The sequence below is a fragment of the Diceros bicornis genome, chromosome 9 (assembly GCF_020826845.1).
Source record: "Diceros bicornis minor isolate mBicDic1 chromosome 9, mDicBic1.mat.cur, whole genome shotgun sequence".
NCBI classification, from domain to species: domain Eukaryota; kingdom Metazoa; phylum Chordata; class Mammalia; order Perissodactyla; family Rhinocerotidae; genus Diceros; species Diceros bicornis.
Window position 1 is genome coordinate 69,690,254 of NC_080748.1, and position 20,054 is coordinate 69,710,307.

Consider the following 20,054-nt stretch of genomic DNA (forward strand, 5'->3'; position numbering starts at 1 on the left):
TTGTTTTTATGACTATTAAGGTAAATGCTGAGTTACATGGCTGTGTTGAAACGGTTAGAATTAAGAACCGTACACGTGGGACACTTACACAATTTTGAAACTAAACTAAATCAAAAAAAGCAGGAACTCAGAAGGAGAGACGACCATAAAATTATGAACCTACAAATGATTTACTGAAATCTTGAGCAGGATTTTCCAGAATGTGGATGGAAGGCTTAAGGCAATCTCATCTAGTGTTTGAGAAGCAGCGTGCCCTTGTCAACTTCTAGGATTTATTTGTGTCCCTACACAGGCACAGCACCTAGCACATAGTCGGCTATCTATTTGTAGCACATAGTCGGCTATCTATTTGCTTCAGAGGGGAGCCCTAGGTGTTATACCTGTATTCTCTCTGCTAGGTTTAGAAATAAACATCTGGTGGAATCCATCCTAGTGTTGCAATGGAAACTATCAAAATTTGGAAACACCAAAGTGCTAAACAAGAGAGAAATGTTTAAACAAATTATATTCATATCTCTATTTTGTGCATGCCACAATTACAAAGATTGAAATATATCTATATAAGTTGACATAAACTTCTCCAAAATATAATGTTATGTGAAAAAGATATGCTGCCCAATAATTCATATACAATTATCTTATTTTATGAAAAAGCTCTGGAAGCATATATAATGTTAACAGCAATTGCCCCTAGTGAAAAGATTTAATTGGGTATAAAAGTAGATCTTCACTTTCAACTTCATATCCTTCTATATTATTTAAGTATTGTAATAGGAATTAATATATATAATAATGTAATATAATTAACATAATGTATATTAATACATAATTTAATACACATGCACACTATAAAATAGAACTTCTGTTTTTGGAACATGGCCAGTTGAGTGAATACAAAATGCTTTCTGTTACAAATAATTAAAATACTGGATAAATATAAAAGTTTTGTGCGTATATTTATATATAGTGCTGAGTTCACAGAAAAGAATTGGAAATGGAACCCACAGATGCTTCCAATAAATGGGAAGAGGAGAGAGTGCATGTCAAGTGAGAACTATATAAGGTGAACCTTTGATGAGTGTGCGTGTGGTTACCCGACTCAAAAACAGGCCATCACAAATAGACATTTGGGATTCTCTTTTTATTCAGCTTTATTGCAGCATAATTTCATAAGGTGATATTCACCAATTTTACTTGTACAATTCAATAAGTTTTGATAAGTGCATAGTTATGTAACCACATCACAATTAACGTATAGAACAATCTCATAATGTCAGAAACTTCTTTGGTGTTCCTTTTTAGTCAATATATACCTACTACACCCAGCTTCTGGACACCTCTAACCTGGTTTCTGTCCTTATAGTTTTGCGTTTTCCAGAATTTCATATAAATGGAATAATACATTAGGTAGCTTTTGGAATCTGGCTTCTTTCACTTAGTATAATGCTTTTGAGATTCATTTTTGTTGTTACATGTATCAGTAGTTCATTCTTCCCTTTTATTGGTTAAGCAGCATTCCGTTGTTTTTGGTGTTCCACAATGGGTTTATTTATTCACCAGTTAATAAACATTGCAACTGTTTCCAATTTGGGGTTATTCTACATAAAACTGCTATAAACATTGGTGTATAGGTTCTGGTGGAAGTATATTTTCATTTCACTTGGTGAATATCTAGGAATGGAACTGCTGGGTCATACAGTAAGTTCATGTGTGAATTTATAAGATAAACTGCCAATCTGTTTTCCAAAGTAGCTATAGTAATTTATATTCTCATCAGAAATTTTTCAGAGTTTAGTTGCTCTTCATTCTTGCCATAACTTGGTTTTGTTACCATTGTTACCGTATCTTTATATTTGTCTTATGTTCTAATAGATATGTAGTGGTATCTCATTGTGATTTCAATTTGCATCTCCCTAATGATTAATTATGTTAATCATATTTTCATTTGTCATCCTTATTGGTTTTGGTGATCTCTTCAAATCTTTTACTTATTTTTATTTTTTTCCCTCAATTGTTTGTTCTCTTAATATTGAGTTGTAAGAAAACTTTATATATGCTGGATACAAGACCCCTATCAAATATATGATTTGCAAATATTTTCTCTCATTCTGTAGGAGTTGTTTAATTTTCTTAATGGTGATTTTCGAAAAGCAAGAGTTCTTAATTTTTATGAAGTTCAATTTTTCTATTTGTCCATTTTTTTTGCCTTGTCTAAGAAATCTTTGCTTAACTATGTTCATAAAGATTTCCTGTAAATTTTCTTCTAGAAGTTCTACAGTTTTACATGTTACATTTCGGCCTGTGATATATTTAGACTTAATATTTGTATAAGTTAAGAGGTAAGGATTAAAGCTCATTTTTTTTTTGCATATGGATGCTCAATTATAACAGCATCGTGTATTGAAAAGACTCTCCTTTCACTACTGAAAATAAATTACTGTGGAAAGTTAGTTGGCCATATATGTGTGGATCTATGTTTAGACACTCTATACTGATCTATTGACCTACATTTCTCCTTACATCAATACCATCCTACCTTTGCTACTGCAGCTCTACGGTATAGACCATATAGTAAGCTTTATAGCCTTTAAATCAAGTAGTATAATAAGTCCTTCACTTTTGTTCTTTTAATAATTGTTTTGGTTATTCTCAGGCCTTTGCTTTTCCATATAAATTTTAGAATCAGCTTGTCAATTTCTATAAAAAATGCCCGTTGAGATTTTGATTGGGATTATATTGAATCTATGGATCAATTTTGGAAGGATTGAAATCTTAACAATATTTAGCCTTTCAATTCATAAACACAGTATATCTTTCCATTGCTTTAGATCTATGTTAATTTTTCTCATCAGTCATTTTTAATTTCCAACATAAAAATCTTGCATATTTTTCTTAAACTTTGAGGTATAAGAATCCATCTTAATAATTTCATGTTTGGTATATTGTAAATGGTTTTGTGTGATCTTTAATTTCAATTTCCAAATATATTTTGTTCATATATACAAGTATAATTTATTTTCGTATATTGACCTGGCATCCAATGACCATGAAAAATTCATGTGCTAATTGTTTTAACTTCTCTGGAGATTCTTCAGGGTTTTCTAAGTAGATAATCGTTACATCTGTGAATAAAGACAGTTTTGTTTCTTCTTTTCTGATCTACATGCCTTGCATATTTTTTTCTTCCCTTATTGTATTCACTTTGACTCCAGCATAATGCTGAATGGAAATGGTGACATCACACATCCTTACCTTGTTCTTTACCTTTGGAGAAATTTATGCAATGTTATAAACCAATGTTACCTCAATAAAAATAAATAATAAATAAAAATAAATAAATAAATAAAAGATCGGTCTTTCAAAATTTAGTACTATATTTGCTGTAGGTTTTGTCACATTGATGAAGTTCCTTTCTTTCTAAATTTCTAAGAATCTTTGTAATAAATGGATGTTGAAGTTTTTCAAGCGCATTTCCTGCATACACTGGGATAATCAAGATTCTTGGATTTTTGTTGCTCCTTTTTACTGGGCCCGGAGTTGAGATTGTTGTATGTGTTTGAAGCAGGAAGATGAATCAAAGCTGCCTGCGTAGATTCAGGGATAAAGTGTAGCATCTTTAGTTGAGAGGGACTACAAAATTCCTCCTCACTAGCTGGATGTATACAAGAAATCTTAATTCCAGCTGTGTGCTCTGGGTATCAAGAAAATCTCATGAGATAGCCAAACATCAAGCCAACTTCAATTAGGTTGGGGACTGTAGTTTGAAATACCCTTATTGAGGGTATTATGCAAAGTGAAATAAGTCAGAAGGAGAAGGTCAAATATCGTATGATCTCACTCATTAAGTAGTAGATAATAACAGCAACAAAGAAACACACAGAGACAGAGATTGGATTGGTGGTTATCAGAGGGGAAGCCAGGGGGAGGATGAGGAAAGGGATGATTGGGCACATGTGTGTGGTGATGGATTGTAATTAGTATTTGGGTGGTGAACATGAGAACATGATGTAATCCATGCAGAAATAGAAGTATAATGATGTACACCTCAAATTTATACAACATTGTAAACCAATGTTACCGCAATAAACAAAAAAAAAAGAAAAAGAAAGAAATACTCTTATAATAATAGAATTCTCAAGTTCAGAAATGAGCATAAAAATTGTTCTTGAGACGATTATAGAAACAAAAGCTAAACATTATGGAGAGACACTTCTACCTTACAGGCTACATATTCTCTTTAACTGAGAATAATGAAGGCTAACTCTTCTAAACTCTTCTCATTGCATTGAAATTTACATAGAATGTGATAGAATATACTTATTCATTCATTCAACAGATAATTATTGAATGTGTGTTGGGACCAGGCATTTATTTTCAGCCTCTGATATCATAAAAAGAAAACTTGAGGGTTCATGTCTTATTCCAAGGGTGGATTGTTATTATTATTAATATTCCTTTGCAATCATATATGTTTAATCATATCGGGGTATATATTGATTGAATAGAACATGATAGTTCTCCTAGAATAAGAATTATTTTTATAAGGCAAATGTTTTGCAAACCTTTTCTAAAAAAATTACATATATATACATACACACATATATATATCCTCATTTTATTATAATTTTTTTTTTTTTTTTTTTTTTTTTTTTTGTGAAGAGATCAGTCCCTGAGCTAACATCCGCCAATCCTCCTCTTTTTTTTGCTGAGGAAGACGGCCCTGGGCTAACATCAGTGCCTATCTTCCTCCACTTTATATGGGACGCCGCCACAGCATGGCTTACCAAGCAGTGCGTCGGTGCGTGCCCGGGATCCGAACCAGCGAACCCCGGGCTGCCGCAGCGGAGCGCGCGCACTTAACCGCTTGCGCCACCGGGCCGGCCCCACATTTTATTATAATTTTTAATGAGCATACACAAAACTGGCTTTGTTCTGAGAAATTATTTGGCTTTATGTTGCTTTCTACATTTGCTTATCTTCTCCCAGCTATGCACCTCTTACTGGATAAGATTATGCAAAGTTGCTATCAGTGAAATAAGTCAATATTGTTCTCTATATCATTTGTGCTATTAAATAGCATCATATTCAGTCTTTTTAATGCATATATTCTTTTGGAGTTATTTTAAAATACATTTTTCAGTTTATATTTGTAGCACTATACTAGTCTCTTTATAAAAGTATATGAAAGCTAATTAGTGACATAGAATATTAGGAATACTATCTGCTTCTGTGGAATAGCCAAAGTAAATCTTCCTTCTAGTGTAGATTTAATTATTTGAGTGGTCACTATTCATCTCTGCTATCAAATAAACATGCTTTCATTAAGTACTTGCAGTTATTGTAATGTCTTGCCCTTATTTTGATTTGCCTAACCCTTTAATTTCTAAGAAAACTCATTTTGCTTGAACACAAAAAATAAGTCTATGTCTAAACGTTTTTGTTGTTGTTTCCAGATTTGCTACACACATTAAGGAAGTTATATTGAGTCCTTAATATATTTTATACAGCAAAACTCTGGCTGTTATTCTCTAACTAGTTTATATAGACTAAAATATGACTCCTTGTTAAAATCATATTATTTGTTACTACGTGTTGTTGGATGAAGGGATGATCAACGCTGGAGCATATGTCACTTTTTGCTATCTCAGTTGACTCAGTAGGTCTGAATTGCTTTTTGGGTGTAACTTTCCTCTGACACCATTAAGTCTGCGCTTCCAGTAGGACCACCTTCTCATGGAGTGTGGTTATTCACCAGTGTAGAGGAGTTAAGTATGTATACTCATCAGCTAGAACTTCCAATATGCAGTGGGTTTCCTTCTGCCTTCATGTGCTATAGTGTAGATATATTGCAATAATATCCAGAGAATGCACTACATTTCTTCTCTAATCTAAAGCAGACTATGACTTATTTCTAAATTAATAAGAAAACTGAGAACCACCATTTATTTCCATAATCTTGTTGCTGACATTAGGATACATGTAAACGTTTAATCCATGCATGAGGTAAGTTCTCCCATCAGTTGTTCTTTAATTGCTGTGGAGTTTTATAGTAAATTTGGATATTTATAGGCTCCCCTTATACTCTATCTTCAATAATTTGATTCTTACCAATAATGAATCTATCCATCGTGGTAAGTAGTGCTTTTATTATTCATATTGACTTGCATTTATTCAACACAAAACCCTGCTTGTATATCCCCACTGAAGTCCTTGGTAATTTTCAGTTGTCTACTAAATTGTGTTTTAAAATCGACATAGAGTCTCAAATCATACTGAGTAAACCGTCGTTGATATGACAATCATATTTTATTTTAAAACTATGACTAGTATAATTTACTTTTCTGCTAAATGAACTCAGTTCTAATAGAATTACAGGTGATTAAATAAATCCCCTTGAAATAAACTCTGTAGTGGGAAAAAAAATCAAAACTTGATGTAAATCAAGAGATGCAGATTATCCTCCTTGAGTCTGTAAATTTGGAAAATTCACTTGGTTTCACTCTGTCTTCTTGTCAGTAAAATTAGGTTTAATTCATTTTTCTTATAGCCCTTTTTCTTTGAACTCTGAAATTCTATGACTTTAATTTATGATTATTGTCTGTAGTCTATGACAGACCATTGAACACTTGAAAAAATGCTAAGTGTGTCCCATTTACGCACTTTATGCCTCAAAAACTTCACAATGAATGAGTCAGTTTTGTCGTTTAGAAAAATGTGCAGTTATAAGGTGAGAACTCAATGTTGATTTGAGGGGTTTTGCTGCTGTTTCTTGTAATCAGTTCATCTGTAAGACTTTATGTTGGATATAGTTTGTTATCATTGATCTCATCTGGTCTTTTCATTCTTTACTGAGTGTGGAATTTCTCTAATTCTTCAGTGCTCGTAGTGTTTATATGTTATGTAAGCATGCTGATCATCCAGGATTTGGGGATTTTCCATTTTGAAGTCAATGCTGTAGGCTTTCAGAATAACAAATTCAATAACAAAATGGCTGATTTTCCATTTGATATTTTACAACTAAAATTTTATTAGAAATTTCCTTCATCCACCATAGGATTCTGCTCTCAGAAATATCTCTATTCCCAGTGACTTCTAGAGTATGTATGCCCTGCAAATGGAAAGGATCGTCTAATAAAAAGATACTTCCAAATGTCTTAGACAAAGTACCTATTTTTGTTCGAATTTAATATTTTAGCAATTGTGTTACGAATATGTGGTACCAAAACATCAATTGTGAATCAGCATTAGGTTCTAAATTAGAAACTTAGGAAATAGAAACTGGTCAGATGTTCCTGAAAAACCACATAAGACAAGTAAACATAAGGGACTGAAATTTGGGTAAATTTATGAAAGCCTTTATAAAAGTTTTCATATTAATGGATTTAAAAAAAGACAACCCGTATGTTGCATAAGTAATAATGGGTATTGCACAGTGAATTTCAATTTACGTTCCCTTAATTTCCAGAAACTTTTCAAGATTACCTTCCACAGTGTTTTGAAGATATGCTTGCTTTATTAAAGGTAATCTGCATATTAAGAATTATTTTCATATGTGTGTAATATTCCTTTCAATATTCAATGCATTTCTAATTTTATGATTTGTTGTTACTGACTCTTCCAGCTTCACTTTGGTTCTAACAAATGAGAGTAATTTCAATATCTTCACGTCAACTATCTGAGGATTATCTTATCTCAGTTTCCTTCACTTTTCCAAATATTTCATTGCAAAGTTGATACTATTACATTGTTGTCAGCTTTATTTCTATTTCTTTTAACCTCCTATTCCTTTGTTTTTTGTTTATTTTGTTTATTTGTTTTCTGCTAGCATCTCCATAGATAAGTAACTTAACATCTGTATTTATTCAAACCAAAAATTTTAGATTAAGGAATAGGCCTGCAGGAATAATTTTGGTTATCTGGAATTAATATCCTTAAATAATATCTATCATCTGAATTCATAGCTGGTTAGGGATTATATCACTTAAAAAGATGACTGACTTGAGAAAGAACATTTATAAAAAACTTACATTAGGGGCCAGCCCAGTGGCATAGTGCTTAAGTTTGCACACTCCGCTTTGGTGGCCTGGGGTTCGCAGGTTTGGACCCCAGGCCCAGACCTATGCACCATTCATCAAGCCACGCTGTGGCATCATTCTACACACCAGATAGAGGAGGATGGGCATGGATGTTAGCTCAGGGCCAATCTTCGTCAGCGAAAAGAGGAAAGATTGGTGACAGATGTCAGCTCAGGACCAATCTTCCTCACCAAAAAACACACAAAAAACCAAAAACAAAAAACTACGTTATATATAATGGTGAGAAACAAGACACTTTCTTGCTAAGATCAAGAAGAAGACAAGGATGCTTTCTCTCACAACTCCTTTAACATTGTACTAGAAGACCTAGCTACTTTAATAAGACGAGGAAAAGAAATAAAATTATTCAGATTGAAAAGAAAGAAATGAAAATATCTTTATACATAGATGACATGTTTGGCTATGGAGAGAATTCCAAAGAAATGACCAAAAAACTCTTGCAATTAATAAACAAGTATAAAAAAGTCATAGGATACAAGGTTAAAATACAAAAGTCAATTGTTTTCCTATATACCATCAATACACATTTTGAACTTAAAATTAAAAAAAAAATACAATAGCACCAAAAAACTTTTACGTTAGCAACAATAATAAAAAAAGGAGTACTTAGGTATATATCTAACAAAATATTTATAGGATCTGTGTGTGAAAAACTACAAAACATTGATTAAAGAACTCAAAGAAGATATAAATAAATGGAGAAATATCCCATCTTTATGGTTTATAAAACTCAATATTGTTCAGATGTCAGTTCTTCCCAACTCAATCTATAGATTCAAATTATCCCAATCAAAATCTCAGTAAGCTCTTTTATAGATACCAATAAATTGATTCTAAAGTTTATGCAAAAAGACAAAAGACCTAGAATAGCCAATACAATAGTGAAGAACAAAGTTTGACTACTCACACTACCTGATTACAAGATTTAGTATAAAACTACAATAATGCACAGTATTAACAAATAGATGCATAGATCAATGGAAGGGAATCGAGAGCCTAGAAACAGACCCACAATAATGTAGCCCACTATCTTTAATGAAGGTGTAAAGGCAATTCAAGGGAGAAAGAATAGTCTTTTCAATAAATAGTGCTGAAATAATTAGATGTACACATGCAAAAAGAATAAATCTAGAAACAAACCTTACATATTTCGGTTAACTCACAATAGATCATAGACATAAATGTAAAATGCAAACTATAAAATATCTGGAAGAGAATATAGAAGAAAAATCTGGGTGAATGGAGTTTGGTAATGAACTTTTAGGTATAATACCAAAAATTCATGAAAGAAAGAATTGATAATCTAGACTTTATTAACATTTAAAAAACCATGAAAAAAAATTTGATAACGTAAACTTTATTAAAATTAAAAAATACACACTCTACCAAAGACACATTAAGGAATATAAAACACAAGCCACAGACTTGGAGAAAATATTTGCAAAGCACAAATCTGATAAAAGACTTATATTAAAAATGTACAAAGAACTCTTAAAACTCAACACTAAGAAAACAAACAACCCAATTACAATTAAAAAGTAGACAAAAGATATCTGAACAGACACCTCATCCAAGAAGATACACAGATGGCAAATAAACATATGAAATGATGCTCAAATCATTTGTCATTAGAAATTGCCATTGAAACAACAATAAGATACATTAGAATGGCTAATACCTAAAAACCAACAATACCAATTGCTGGTTGGAAGATATGGAACAAAAGGAACTCTCATTCATTGCTGGTGGGAATGTGAAATGACACAATCACTTTGGAAGACAGTTTGTCAGTTTCTTACAAAGCTAAAGGTAGTCTTACGATTTGACCCTGCAATCATGCTCCTAGGTATTTACCAACTGATTTGAAAACTCATGTCCACACAAAAACCTGCAAATAACAGCTTTATTCTTAGTTGCCCCAAATTGGAATTAACCAAGATGCTCTTCATTAGGTGAACAGATAGAAAAACTGTGGTACTCACATACAATGGCATGTGAAGACATGGATGAATCTAAAATATTTATTGGTAAGTGAAAGAAGCCAGGATGAAAAGACTATGTACTGTATTATTCTGTTTAATGACATTCTGAAAAATACAAAATCATATAGAAGGTAAACAAATAAATGGTTTCCAGGGGTTCAGATTGGGAGTAGAGAGGCATTGAATAGGCGAAGCACAGGGCACTGTTTAGGTGGAGAAACTGTCCTGTATGATATTGTAATTATGGTTATCTAACACTAAGCATTTGTCAAAATCCATTGAGCTTTGCAACACAAAAAGTAAACCTTAGTGTATGCAAATATTTAAAAAATTATTTGGAGGTCAGGGGAATCCCAGGGTGGAACTGAAAATGTGGTAAAACTGTCTATATTACAGCCTCACGGAAAGGAGTGTGGGGGAAAGGTGCTGACCTAAGGAACTTTAGAAATGAGTGGGTACTGTAAGACTAAATGCAAAAAAGAACCATACATACGCGGAGTAGACCGGCTGATCAAATGTTTTTCAATGGGAATAGAGGTTAACAATTCTGAAATTACTATACGTGTATACTGGAATTAAATAATTAAATAAATGAATAATCGATGATAGGAGACAGGTTTCTCTCTATTAGAGTGGGAGGTTACAGATAAGCAAGGAGCAGAGGTAGAATGATCCATGTTGTAATGGATTAGAGTTGGAGGTATCAGTATGAACTCATGTTTAGCTTAATACAGAGGCGGTTACACACATAAATACTTTTAAATACCTGTGTATGTACAGGTTAGTATACTCACATATGTTTTCTTGATTTGCCAGCTGAGAGGGACTAGAAGCAATGACACTCCAGTAGCAAAGAACACATCCAAGGCTCATTTATTGATTTTTAATATTATTTTCCAATAAAAGAAATAAGGACTCCACGGAGAAAAGCTTGATTCTAGGAATGGGGCAGAAAATATGCAGATGAGCTTATGGCATCTTGTAGTGCCAGAAAGAAGGTGCTAAACACACACACACACACACACACACAGGCACACACACACACACACAATGATGGGAATATATCAAAGAGACAAAGGAGCCAACCGAAAGAGCTCTCAACAGCCAAAACTGTAGCAATTTGAGCAACAGAATAAGTACGGCAGGGGCCGGCGCCGTGGCGCAAGTGGTTAAGTGCACGCGCTCCGCGGCGGAGGCCTGGGGTTCGCTGGTTCAGATCCCAGGCGTGCAACCACACACCACTTGTCAAGCCATGTGGTGGCGGTGTCCCATATAAAGTAGAGGAAGATGGGCACAGATGTTAGCCCAGGGCCAGTCTTCCTCAGCAATAAAGAGGAGGATTGGCATTGGATGTTAGCTCAGGGCTGGTCTTCCGCACAAAAAGAAAAGAAAAAAAAAAGTATGGCAGCACTGGGTTACAACCCAAAGTATAGAGTAAATATCTATGAATCCATACTGATATTTAAAAATAATTGTATAAATAAATAAATGGGGGACAGTAGGAGAATATGTTGTATAGAAGAAGTCCAAATAATTTATATAGATACTCTGCCTTCAATGAGGTTGATCATATGTAATTCTCTATTCTCTAAATATAAACTACGCATAGCAAACTCTTCCCAAAGATTATAGTATGAAAATTAGAAAAAAAAAGTGGAGAAACTTAAAAAAAACTATGTCAGCCAGGTAATCAATGTTAACACCAACAACGATGTCTTCTTAATAGCATATAGCCTTCCTATCATGTAATGAGAATGGCATTTTCCTCTGTGGTCCTTTTCCCAAAATATATAGTACCAGTCTAACCGTGAGAAAAACATCATGCAAATCTCAATTGAGGCACATTCTACACAGTACCTAACCAGCACCTCTCAGAACTCTCAAGGTCATCAAAAATATAAAGATCTGCGAAACTATCACAGCCAAAACGAGCCTAAGGAAACGTGACAGCTAAATGTAATATGGTATTCTTGAGGGATTCCTGAACAGGAAGAGTACATTAAGAAAAAACTAATGAGATCTGAAAAAATAAGAGCTTTGGTTAATAATAATGTATCAAAATTTATTCATTAATTGTGACAAATGTACCATAAAAATGAAAGATGTTAATAAAGAGGAAACTGGGTGTGGTGTGTATGGAAATCTCTGTACTACCCTCAGAATTTTTCTGTAACTCTAAAATTGTTCTAAAATTAAACATTTATTAAAAATAAATTTAAAATGTGACTGATATTTAAAGTAGTATGATTATGCTGCTGATGTCATAATCAAAATATTAAGAATAATATAATAGATTCATGTGTGCTGATAGGGAAAAATGTCAAAAATACATTAAGTGAAGAAAGAAAGTCACAAAAAACATGTTGTGATCATTTTATGCAAAAATTGAAACACATACATATAGATGACAGTGGATAAATGGAAAATGGACCCAGAGGAGCAAATGGAGACTGTCCAGCATACCCCAGGTGCTACGGAAGCTCCATGAGAGCAGGATGGGTCTTTTCCAGCTTTATTGAGCTACAAATGACATAACATTCTCTAAGTTTAAGGAGTACGACATGTTGATTTGATACACTTGTATATTGCAAAATGCTTACCACCATATCATTAGCTAACACTTCCATCATGTCACACAATTACTATTTTTTTTTTTTTGTGGCGAGAACATTTAGGATGTACTCTTTTAGGATTTTCAAGTATATAATACAATATTATTAACTATAGTCACCATGCTGTACATGAGATCCCCAGAACTTATTCATCTTATAACTGGAAGTGTGTACCCTTTCACCAACAATCTCTCCCTTTGCCCCACCCCGCAGCCCCTGGCAACTCCCATTCTAGTCTCTGTTTCTGAGTTTGGCTTTTTAGATTGCACTTATAAGTGAGATCATACAATATTTGTCTTGCACTGTCTGAATTATCTCACTTAGCATAATGTCCTCAAGGTCCAGTCTTGCTTTTGCAAATGGCAGGATTTCCTTCTTTTCGTGGCTGGATAATATTCCATTGTGTGTATGTGTGTAACTATATGCATATATATGAGATTTTTGTCTGTTTTGTTCACTGCAGAATCTCTTACATGTAGCACAGTGCCTAGCAGTCAACACTAAAAAAAATTATTGAATATTTCAATCTACTCACATACTTTTGTTGCTCACTGTAAACTGGTGCAGCATTGTGCTTTATTTGATTTTTGCCTTCCAAAAAATGTAAACTGGTATCTCAATACAGTCATGCACCACATTATGGTGTTTCAATCAATGACAGACTACATATATAACAGTGGTCCCATAACATTCATACCATCGAGTTTAGGTGTGTGGTAGGCTATACCACCTAGGTGTGTGTAAGTACACTCTATGATGTTTGCACAACCACAAAATCACCTAAAGACACATTTCTGAGAACGTATCCCTGTCGTTAAGTGATGCATGACTGTATTGTGAATGAATGCCCTTGTATTTTTAAAATGCCTGTTTATAGGGGAGTGTCGGAACTTCGAATAACCATGATATAAACTTAAAGTTAGGTAAAAAATAATAATCATCTTCTCTTGTAACTCAGTACTTCCATTTCCTCTTCCTGATGAAAGTATACGTGGGAAACTGCCTCTTGCTGCTATTGGCTGAGCATATATCAGAAGAAGAACTATTAAACAGCACTTGGTTATTTCTACATTACTCACTTGAAAGAATCTTTCTGTATTTCCTAGTATTTCAGGATCCTATATTTAAATATCTAATAAACATTTATTGCAATTTTGGATTATGTCACACTTTTATTGAAATAATAGTTTAACAAGGAGGATTAATTAGAAACTATATTCTTATGCCAGATTAAACACAATTTTCTTTTCTTAACTCTGTTTTTTCATACTAAACTGTTTTTACTCTCTATTCAAAACCATGTAGAAGTCACCCAATTTGTGGTAGTTTTCTACAATAGCCCTAGGAACCTAATATAGAATAAAACGTAGTACTAAATCAATTCTCATCCACCAATGTTCATTTTTGGAATATTAATTCTTGAAACAGAGTTGATTGCCGCTTTTTGAATATCAAGAGGAAAAGTACATACTCAGTCTTTATCAGTAAGGATTTCTCACTGTCAGCTTGCACTGAACAAAATCAGAACTGACAGCTGACCAGATGCTTCCATTGCCAGTATTTCAATCTCCAGAGGATCTGGATAATAGAGAGTTTTCAAGTAACTCCTATAGTAGCCTAAACTTATTTAAAGTCTAAAATGAAAGGAGGGGGAAAAAAAGTAGATTCAGGATACCAAAAAGATCATGTATTTAATTGACTAATAAACCCATCAACCTCAAATTAAAAATAACAACGGTTTTTTAAAGCCTGCTAAATAGCAAAGACTGTGTTAGATTCTGGGAGTATAATGCTGAATAAGGCATGTCTCAGACTTCAAGGGACTTGAAGGAACTTGTGGTGCAGCTATAATGTACAAGGCTTGAGTTGGGAAGGGAGAAATGAGGTTACAGAAATAAAATATGGCATCACATTGGGTTTTTTGCTGCAGGCATTAGGAAGCCACTGAGGAGTGCGAAGTTGGGGAGCAACAGGATGGAATTTGTTGTTTAGAAGACAGTACTGGATACAGAGTGGGGAGTAGTTTACGCAGATGCAAGACTTTAATGGCTGGGAGACCAGCTAGGCAACTAGAACAAATAGTCCAAGAAAAAGTTGAGGTAGCTTCAAATAGAAAATTGACAATAAAATGAAACAGTGAACAAACAGACTGATTAAAAAGATATTTAAGTTGGGGGAAGGAATGAGGTGGCAAGAGAAAAGGAGGAGCCGAAGGCAGCCTCTAGCTTCTTGGAAGTTAGTGGGGTAGTGGCAGGAGGCCTTTCTAGAGACAGGCAGCTCAAGATGAAGTAGGATCAGGGTGTGAGATAGAGAGGCAGGAACAATGGGCTTCACTCAAGGATACAGATTTCTTATTGTTTACATTTAATTTCTTTATTTATCCACCTAGTCACAAGTACACTTTTTATGCTTTCAAATGAATTTGCTTCTATATCCTTTTTCGTGTGTGAGGAAGATTAGCCCTGTGCTAACATCTGCCAATTCTCCTCTTTTTTTGCTGAGGAAGACTGGCCCTGGGCTAACATCTGTGCCCATCTTCCTCTACTTTATACGGGATGCCGCCACAGCATGGCCTGACAAGCAGTGCGTCAGTGAGCGCCCGGGATCCGAACCCAAGAAGCCAGCAGCGGAGCACGCGCACTTTAACCGCTACGCCGCGGGGCTGGCCCTAGCTTCTATATCTTTATGAATATTTTTTGATTGATTTGGCTCCTTATTTAACTGAGCTGACCAATAAGTTCAATCAAATTTCAAAAACAGCAAAAACGTTCTAGGTATTATATAGTTAGAGTTAGGTGTTTTAAAATCACAATTAAAGGAGAAAAAACCCAAAGAATTTGAGATAATTTTAAAAGACATAATTTTAAGCAAGTTTTAAATGTCTACATGATTAATCACCATTCTTCTCATTAAGTCATGAATATTTTTCTTAACTTTTCAGATTATTATGAAAACTCTAAAAGATGCAGGTTATGGACATTGAGGGTATTATGCAAAGTGAAATAAGTCAGAAGGAGAAGGTCAAATACCGTATGATTTCCTTCATTAAGTAGTAGATAATAACAACAATAAACAAACACATAGGGACAGAGATTGGATTGGTGGTTACCAGAGGGGAAGGGGGGAGGGAGGAGGGTGAAAGGGATAATTCGGTACATGTGTGTGATGATGGGTTGTAATTAGTATTTTGGTGATGAACATGATGTAATCTATGCAGAAACAGAAGTACAATGATGTACACCTGAACTTTTTACAATGTTATAAACCAATGTTACTGCAATAAACAAAAAATTAAAAAAAAAATAAAAATAAATAAACATGATGACATAAAGTAGAAGCTCAATTAGTTCTTGTGAGAGATATTAAAACTAAAACATATGATAAATTTATTTAAATGTAAAGAAAATCTCATATTTATTTCATGGAAATACTAATTAAATAAATAGCAGAAATGTTGTTCCAGAACAAAGCTACCTCCCCTTTATGTTCTGACCCCCGGCCTCAGCCTTGCTTTCAGTTCTGATGTCTTTTCATTCTACATGTTGGCTCTAACACTGGATCTGAGTCTAAGTTTTACTCCATGTCCAGGTCCCAGAGTGTGAGGATATAATTAATAGCATAAAATAAAGGGAAAAATACCAATAACTAGAAATGAATTGGAGAAGCAACTTGGAGAAGCGGTAGAAGTCAAAACTACTCGTTTTTTTTTATAGGTTTCTTTCTTTTAATTAAAAGAAGTGAAGGAAAGGATAGATGGATTCTGTGAAGCCTCCCGGCTGTTCAAAGGCCATCCTTTTCAGTAGTGTCAGCAGTAGTAACCTCGATATAATCACATATTCTGTTCTATGAATACTTCAAATTCTCCAAGATAAATATGTAGAAAACAGGAAAGGGATTCTTCACTCTTCAATTTTTTACTCCTAATATTACATTCTTTTAACTTTTCAAACTGTTGCTAGAATCTACACACACCACTTGAGTGGTTGCTAGAAAACTAATAAAGTCGGGATCATCTGAATTGCTTTTCTATCTTTCTATTTTTTGCACACTGGTATGAATCATACTTCTGTAAACAAACATGCTCATTAATGGATTATTTTTCTTACTTAAAAAACTGTAAAACTATCTACTGTAATGTATAACATCACAGAACTTCGTTCTTGTGTTTATTATAGCATTTCCCCATTCTGACATGTTTATCCTACATGCATTCTTCTCCAAATTCTCATAGTCTTTCTTGTTGTCTGTATAGGCATTAGTCACTAGACAGGGACCTTCTTGGGGCAGAGTAAATACATTATACATAATTATATCAGCTGGCTTCCAGCATCGCTCAAGAGGTTAGTATTCTACATGTTGTGTGAAATTGACAGGGCCTTAGGAAACCATACAATCATTCATTCATTTGCATTTTATTAGGAAACATTTAATATCAAACATTACTAAGTGCAAGACACAATACATAATACAAACCTACAATCTTATGTGAAGCATTTGGGGACATATGCATTCTGGAATTTATAGTTTTAAAAAATCTTTTGGATTTTAGAATGATGATGTTATGTGCATGGCATTTTAAAGTCACGTCTATTCAAGCCCTGGACTGCTCCACCTTTGAACTCACATCATTCCAGTCAGGCTTTGCCACCCAGTGATTTCAGGTCAGGTCAAGTTTGGGTGTCAAATAAAATAAAAATATTTAAAAATCTGATTTTAAGAGTCAGTATTTTTTTTTATTTGAGAATTATGGACTATATTGTGAGGCAAACAATGGTGAATAGGACTCTTTTTAAGGACCTTAAAATCTTATGTGGGAAATAAGGCTTTAACAGGAAGAGGAGATGTTGCATGTTGAATAGGGGTCACAAATTAAGCAAGTGAAGGAGAAGTAATAGAGTCAATACCTGCTAGGAAAGGTAGGAACAGGTTTCAGTTAATGATGAGAGAGGGAAGGGATAGGCATTTCAGGGGGGTGAAAAGCATAAAGGAATAGAGAAGTGGGAAAAGAAAAGAAAAACTTCAGAAAAAGCATGTGTCCCAGAGAGCTGGGAGGGCAGATCTTGGGAAGGGGTCCAGTGATGGTAAATATAGCTGGGATGGTGCATCAGGGTTAAATCATAGGGGACTTATGTTTTGGTCCTAGTTTTTTCCTTTTTGTCTTTCTATAGTTTCTTCCAGGGAAATTAAATCTACTATCAGTTATGCTAGCCTTGATCTGTTTGCGATTCCCAGATTGCTAACTCTAGACAGATCATCCCTAGGAAAAACTGATCCGTATTTCCAGCTGCTTACTGGAGCTATCCACCTGTGTATCCCATAGACATCTTAAATGCAATTTGTCTAAAATCTTATTCATCCATTAATTAAACAATCAGTTATTAGCCAATTTCCTAGGCATTGGGTGTTCAACGGTGAAAGCTGTATCCCTGACAGTGCTTATCGCCTCGTTGGGAAGCAGACATTATTCAAGTAACTGCATTGAAGAAGTACAATTACAAACTGCAGGGTGTTCTGAAGGAAGGAAAGAATGTCTTCCTGAAAGGGTGTTTAAGAAGAAGCTACTCTGCATTTGGCAGGGATGATGTTCACTGTGGAAGCGATCTCTGAGCTAAGATATGAGGTTGAAGAAGAAAGGAAGATAGTTACCGGTTAAGGAGAAACAGTGCAAAGTATCTGTGGCAAGGCAGAGGGGAGGCATTAGAGATATTGAAAGAAAGTCAATGTGACTGGCATACATAGAATGAGGTGGAGAGGGTACAGATCAGATGAGAACCGAGGACCTTGTGGGCTCCTTTAAGGACTGGAGCCTTTATCATTTGAGCAGTGGAAATCTGGGGAAAGAATTTCAGCATTATTATCAGATTCTGTAAGTGTGTGTGTGTGTGTGTGTGTGTGTGTGTGTGTTGATCTTGTTCTAAATTGCATTTAAGTTGGCTACATATAAATTTAATCATAGTCTATAATGGTTACATAAGATGTCATCTTTTATTTCTGTCATAAGTTAAATATTTTCCTATTGCTGAACATTTAGATTGCTTACAATGTTTTGCTGCTGTTGCCAACAGGATTACAAATAGCTTGTGGACCTAAATTATAGACTTTATTTCTGATTGATTTCTTAGGATTACTGAGATTAAGGGGGGATTTCTGGAATAAAGTATCCAAATATTAAAACATTTTTGTCATATTTTGTCAAATTGCTTTCCAGAAAAGTTGTACCAATTTAAGTTTCCATTAGAGGAACATAAGAAGGAACGCCCCTTCTTATTGGTATATGCTCTGTAACTTGACTTGATTTTTCACCATCAAACATATAAACTCTCTAAGGATGTAAAGCATATCCTCTATTTGATACCAAATATTTTTCTCAGTTCTATTTACATTTGCACTCTCTGAGGATTTAAGGCGTAAGCCACTCTGTCCTTTTGAATTTTCCTGTTGTATTTGCCTCCTTGAAATTGCATTATTGTGTTTGTTCTTTCCCTTATTTCTCCTCTACCTCTTCCTGTCGCCTTTCTTTCCTGTCTCTACATGTGGCATTTGTCATAGTTCTAGTCTTCTTTAATATCTTTGTTCCATGACCTTTCTCTTAAAGTCCCCTCCCTGCTCCATATTCAGTTCTCTCACCTTTGAACCAAATCTCAAATCCATATTTCCAGCCTGTCGTGTCTCCTGAGATCAAATCTCACTTTTCTAACATGCCTGCTGAATGCTTGTCCTTACTGACGCTCATCAGGTCGAGATCTGAATTTTAACATTATCCCTGCCCCCAGCCTACCCTAACTCAACTCCCAATATGTTCTGATTTTCCTTTCCTATAGTAATCTCATTACTACTTGGGCTCAAAAAACCTCTCTTTTGCTTTGTCTCACATATCCAGTCAGTCATCAAGAATGAGTGAATCTTCACTTGCAATATCAATCAAAAGCATGTCTTACCCTCCATTACTGCTGCTCCCAGGCTAGAAGAGGCCCTTAACACCATGACAATTTTCTCTTAAATAATGCTCTGGCTTTTAGACTTTCCTTTCATTAATCTATTCTTCACAATGCTTCTAAACTAATCTACCTAATTTATCACTTTGAGGGTACCACTCTTTTCATCAAAAGTCTTCAATGTCTCCCTGTTGTCTTCTAAGCAGCCCAAAGTTCCATAATTCATAATTTACCCAGGCTGCCAGCCATTCAAAATTTAATAAGTGCCTCCGTGAAGTTTTTCTTCGTAGCACTGCCATTCAGCTCCTGGAGCTACATGGCTCTTGTGTGAAGGGGGCTGGAAGTGCCTGAGAGTTTCCTTCCCCTGAGGCTTCCACTAACCAATGACTGAGAGATGCAGAGGTAATAAAGCCACAGATCCATGGCCTA

The 20,054-nt window shown here is 34.6% G+C and overlaps 1 protein-coding gene across 1 annotated transcript in view; it reads left to right on the top strand.

The window, feature by feature from the left end:
- Positions 1 to 20,054, top strand: part of GPC5 (glypican 5) — a 1,284,867-nt gene that overhangs the window by 1,099,143 nt on the left and 165,670 nt on the right. The gene's annotated exons all lie outside the window — the stretch shown is intronic.